Genomic DNA, 5,710 nt, shown 5'->3' on the forward strand with positions numbered 1-5,710 from the left:
GAGAGAAGAAAAAGGTAAGGCGAAATAGGGCAACCCTGCCTGATTCCCCTTGTAATTTCAAATGGCCTGTTTAAACCTGGTCACTTCATGCATTTTCTCTGATACGATAGCTATCCGATCGTGAAAAGACCAGGTCTAAATGCCCTCTGAAACGCATTTGAGACAGATATAAATCCGATCACTCAGACCACTTCAGGAGGTGGCTTATAGTACATTAGAACCCATAGTATATTACAAAAGCACATTTTAGTTCATATTTCATGCTGTCTCAAAATAGCACAGTTGAGTACACTTAAATGTTCTTAAAATTATCTTAAATGCTAAAGAAGAATTTTTAGTATATTAAGTACAAAATTAGTGTGTGAAAATAGAGCACTACTATTGGTTCTCCTACTATTTTTTCACCTGGGAACCTATGTAGGGGAATTTACAGTTAAAGACCTAAAGACCCGATATGATGAATGAAGACCCGGAGTCAGAGTTTAAAAAAAATAATAAATTGAAGAACTTTTACTGAAGAATAGTTTGAAGTTTCATCAGCAGAAGCCAGCTTTAAGTCTCACAAGGAGTTTGTAAGCCACTCTGCGTACATTCACATTTCCACAACAATTATACTCTAACAGAGTCAACTAACTATGTCATTACTTCAGATTAAATAATTCAGGCTTTAACAGGAAAGATTTCCAATACTGATACTTTTCTCTCAGTGAGAGACACAGACAATATTCATCATTATTCTCTAGTGTTTGAAGATGAAAAGAAAAAAAAAAAAAATTCTTTAATAAGTTGACATGAAAAACATTGAATGAGCTAAAAATTATTATCAGATACATGTCTCTTCTTCTCATCTCTTCTTCAGCTCCCTGAAGCACAAGAACACTGAGTTCATTTAAAAAAATACACAAATTCATTAAGGAAATTACACAAACTCCTGAAATTGAACTTTGTCAACTTTAGATGATGTTTCTTTTTCATGTCTCGTTGCAGCTGATCAGGAAAGATTTCTGTGGAAGAGATGCTTTATCGTGTCATGTTTGGTGTCACTGCTGGATCTGAAGATGATCTAGTTACTGTGAACGTACACTAGATCATTGATCAAACTCTAACGTGTTTCTCTCCATTGTGAATCCTTTCTTGTGTTTCAAAGGCTTCAACATACAGCGCTGTGTCTTCTGTGCTGTAATATTAAGAATGAATCTTCAGGTGTTTCTTCAGGACTGATGCTCAATGAATCTGTTTCCAGCACTGATCACAGTTAAATGCCCTACTGAAAAATCCAGCTTAACCCAGCTATTTTCAGCTTAAACCAGCTACGACCAGCCAACCAGCTTAGGCTGGTTTTAGCTGGATTTTTCAGCAGGGCGGTCTTTCTTCAGAATGAGAAGACATGATTTCAGAGCAAAAGCCTGATGTTCTTCCCAGCGTGAACTCTCATGTGAATCTTCAGCCTTCATTTACATCTGAAATGTTTTTTTACACAATTTGTCAAAAATCACAAAGGTTTTAGAAAAAAAATAAAAAATTACTTCCCTGACAGCAACATAATGTTGGCCCAGATCCGGCCCACATCTGGTCCGCATGCAATCCACATGTACCAGATGTGGGCCGGATCTGGGCCACATTCTGTTGCTGTCTGGGATTAAGACATTTATTAAGGCAGTTATCCTGGCAGTTAAGAAACTAACTTACACAGAAGCAACAGTTTCTCAACACATAAAGAGGCACTACTCACTGTGATTGTTTTTCTTAAGATGATAACGGAACGAACCTCTTCCCACACTCTTCTCCACTGCATGGATCTTCATGTGTATCTTCAGGTGACTTTTAAAAGAGAAACTCAATCCGCACTGATTACACGTGTGCGGCTTCTCTCTGCTGTGGATCCTCTCGTGTATTTTCAGATAAGATGACTGATTGAATCTCTTGTCACAGTATGAACACTCGTAAGGTTTCTCTCCAGTGTGGATCATCTGGTGAAGTTTTAAATTGCTTGCTGAAGAAAAACTCTTCTCACACTCAAAGCACATGTACTCTCTCACATCATTATGAATTTTCTGATGCACTTGTAAACTGTAGAGCAGTGAAAAACTCTTTCCACACACAGAACATGAATGTGGCTTCTCCTTCGTATGAACTACCAGGTGTGTCTTCAGGTTTGATGCCCTAAGAAACGACTTGCCGCAGTGATCACATGTGAACTTCTTCTCTCCATTGTGGATCCTCATGTGAATCTTAAGGTGGGATAATTGTGCAAAACTCTTCCCGCACTGATCACATGAGTGTGGTTTCTCTCCAGTATGGATCTTCATGTGTCGTATAAGATTAGGTTTTTGTGAGAAGCTCTTTCCGCACTGATCACATGTGTGTGGTTTCTCTCCAGTATGAACTGTCATGTGAACATCAAGATTAGGTTTGTTTCTGAAGCTCTTCCCGCACTGACCACATGTGAACAGCTTCTCTCCAGGATGAACTGTCATGTGACGCTCAAGACTATCTTTCCTTGAGAAGCTCTTCCCACACTGATCACATGTGAACGGCTTCTCTCCAGTATGAGCGCTCATGTGACGCTCAAAATTACGTTTGTTTGGGAAACTCTTTCCACACTGAGTGCAGGTGAAAGATTTCTTGGCTCTTCTTTTCTTTAAAAATGTCTTTTAGTCTTTGAGCGACTCAAAGGTTTTTCTCCAGGTTTGACATGATGTTTCTCCTTCACTTCACTCAGTTCTTCACTCTCCTCCTTCACTTCCATCAGCTCTGAAATGAAAGAAATATGGAGTGAAATGACATAAAAGATCCCTGATATAATAGCAGAAAGTAGACAACTGCTATAAAATACGACCATTTTGCTGTTTTTCTTCATTAATTAAACGAACGGTCACATTTTATTGACTACCATTCATACACATGTGAAAGTGGGACACCAGAAACGAAAGCTCGAGCGAGACGTCATATCACGACCGTTGCGGTGTCTGTAGAAATTTCACATGCTCAAAGTCGAGCGACCGTGGCTTTAACTAGTTTTAAATGTCTATCATGCTAGTCGAACTACTGGTTTATGTACATTACCGCACTGGTGCACAATTATTTAATAAATAATTCACTACATTTGTGTCTGTATATTGTTTCACAAAGTAATGTTTAAGTGAAGCCTGATGCCTTTCACAAAAGAAAGATCCCAGTCTCTTCCAAACAGTGAGGTGTTGGAGATCTCAGAAGTGAAGACCAGGAGACTCAGTTGTGTCTTCAACAGGATTCTTTATTGAGAACATGTACTGTTGGTCGCTGCAGTCATCAAGTCCAGCTAAGGCAGTGTATGTTGTAGTTTAAAAACATTTTAGGGATAGACACATGGGAGACGAATTTAAACAAAGCATGCAAATGAAGTATTCAAGTATAGGAACCCGTCCCAGACTGTAGAGTGTTGCTAGTCCTAATCCAATCAGCATAACTATTCAACGAATGGGCTCTAAGAGCCATTAATGACAAAAGGTGAGAGTCTCAGTAATCTGACTCATTAGACAGAACAGGATCTGGCAGAAAACTCTTGCTGGAAACTTTGCTTAACAGAATCATTCATCTGATATCATCATCATTACCATAAAATGCTAAAAACACTGTTCTTCACCTTATTATTTCATGGGATGTTATGTCAGGACGTAGAATCAGCAGATCTTAAAGAGATTCTTAAATTTGTAATCCCACAGAGGCATTCGGGTTATTACCTAATTCAGCATGTTTTTTTTTCTTTTTGAATCAGATCAGTATACAATTTATGAGAAATATAACTTTATCAGTAACTATAAATCAGATTTTGCTTTAGTTATGATTACAAAACTGTCAGCTATTCTGGAAAATTCATTTACTTGATACGGTTTACTGATTATTCTTTAAAAAAAATGTTGTAAATATATTGAGAAATGTCCAAAATTTTGATAACATGGCTACAAAAAAGTGAACTAAATATAAATGTAAAATAAGAGCTAAAATAATATTTAGTTTGACCTGATGATGACAACCAGTATAAAAGCTCTAAACCTCCTTTTACTGAACATTTTTGAAAAACAAAAATGAAACTTTTGTATCCGTTTAACTGTTTATCTAAATGAGCAGAAGTGCTTGAATCTTTCTAACATGAATGTTGTTCAGCATCATGAATGAATGAAGAATAAACACCAACCTCTTTGTTCTTCAGTATCTTCAGTGTGTTTCATTCTGCAGGGTTCTGGATCACTCATGTTCTCACTCTCCTCTTTAATGAACTCAGTCTTTACAGATTCCATCTCTTCCTGATGCTCGTCTTCACTTCTGGACTGATGGGAATATTCCAGCATTTATTGGAGAATTGTAAACAGGAGGAGCTTAGCTGATGATGTGACTCCCGTGGGAGGAGCTTCACTTCATTGATGATGTCATTAGTGTGGGAGGAGCTTCACTGATGATGAATTTCAGTGTGGGAGGAGCTTCACTGATGATGAATTTTGGTGTGGGAGCTGATCTGCCAAAATCATAAATATATCAGTTTGTTATAATATAATGTAACAAAATTATTACAAGCATAAATAACGGTAAAAACTGTTGAAAGCATAAACTTAGAAATGTACATTTATACCCAACAAATACCCTCAGTCTGTTGAAACCAATGAAACGAGCTTTAAGTATCAATTTACAGCAGATCTGATTAAATGAGGTGAAAACAGTGTTTTCAGCAGCTCTGTTAATATTGATGATTCTCAGACTATCAACACTCATTCAACAAGACATTCAGATCATCAGCAGATCTGATTATTTGAGTCAGGATATATGAGAAAAGACTATAAACTGCTCTACTGAGAGACAATACTGTTATTTCTCAAAGTATGACATGGATAAAACACCAATAACACAAAAACACGAATGACACTCATCTTCATATCCACAGCATAATGTCCATATTAATCTAAATATAGTTTGATTTTCTGACAAGTACATTCATTGCAGAAATGAAATCAGAACAAAACAGACAATGATTATAAAATATTTAAAAATAAAGAGCAGCACAAAGCGATTTTTAATGTTTCTATCAACCTGCATTCATAGTGATCTATATTAACATTTATGCATTTAAAATGTCTCACGCGGCTCAATAAAGTATTTAGCAGTTTCTGTTCCAGTGTATTTTAACAAGAAACTTACCAATTTGATCAGTCAAAGATGTGAAAAGAGTGATAAAATGGCAGCAGCAACACCTGAGATCGATTCCCATCGATTCCCCTCACAGATCTCAAACTTTGACTTCACTAAACATTAAACAAACACACAAAAGCACTCAGAATCGCTCAGGTCTGAATGAATTCAACACATTTTCCTCACACACGCGCTGCTGCTGCTGCACTAATGTTATTTCAGCAGGAAGACGCCAGAAAAGACACAAAACTAGCGCTGTGCCCGATGAAAACAACACAGAAACGAGCATGTCTTAAACAAACTGTATCCACAAGTTCCCCACGCCCCATGAGGCCTTGCGTCAGAAGTGGGCGTGTCTTCCGGTTCAAAGTAAAGAAGCGGGACGTTACACTCGTCCATTCAACAGTTGACAGTCACTCAAGATTTAGAGATGATTCCAGCATCAATATTTGAACAATGTTTACAATAAAATAATGTCACAGTAACGGTAATTTATTCATTTGTGTCAGGAGTTCAAATCATGCTGAATCTAACTGATATTTATATT

General features: G+C 37.3%; 1 pseudogene; it reads right to left on the minus strand.

Annotated features, from left to right (window-relative positions):
* Positions 1-529: 529 nt before the first annotated feature.
* Positions 530-5,496, minus strand: LOC125247650 (annotated as a pseudogene).
* Between the last annotated feature and the right edge of the window lie 214 nt (positions 5,497-5,710).

The sequence above is a fragment of the Megalobrama amblycephala genome, linkage group LG15 (assembly GCF_018812025.1).
Source record: "Megalobrama amblycephala isolate DHTTF-2021 linkage group LG15, ASM1881202v1, whole genome shotgun sequence".
In the NCBI taxonomy this organism is placed as follows: Eukaryota; Metazoa; Chordata; class Actinopteri; order Cypriniformes; family Xenocyprididae; genus Megalobrama; species Megalobrama amblycephala.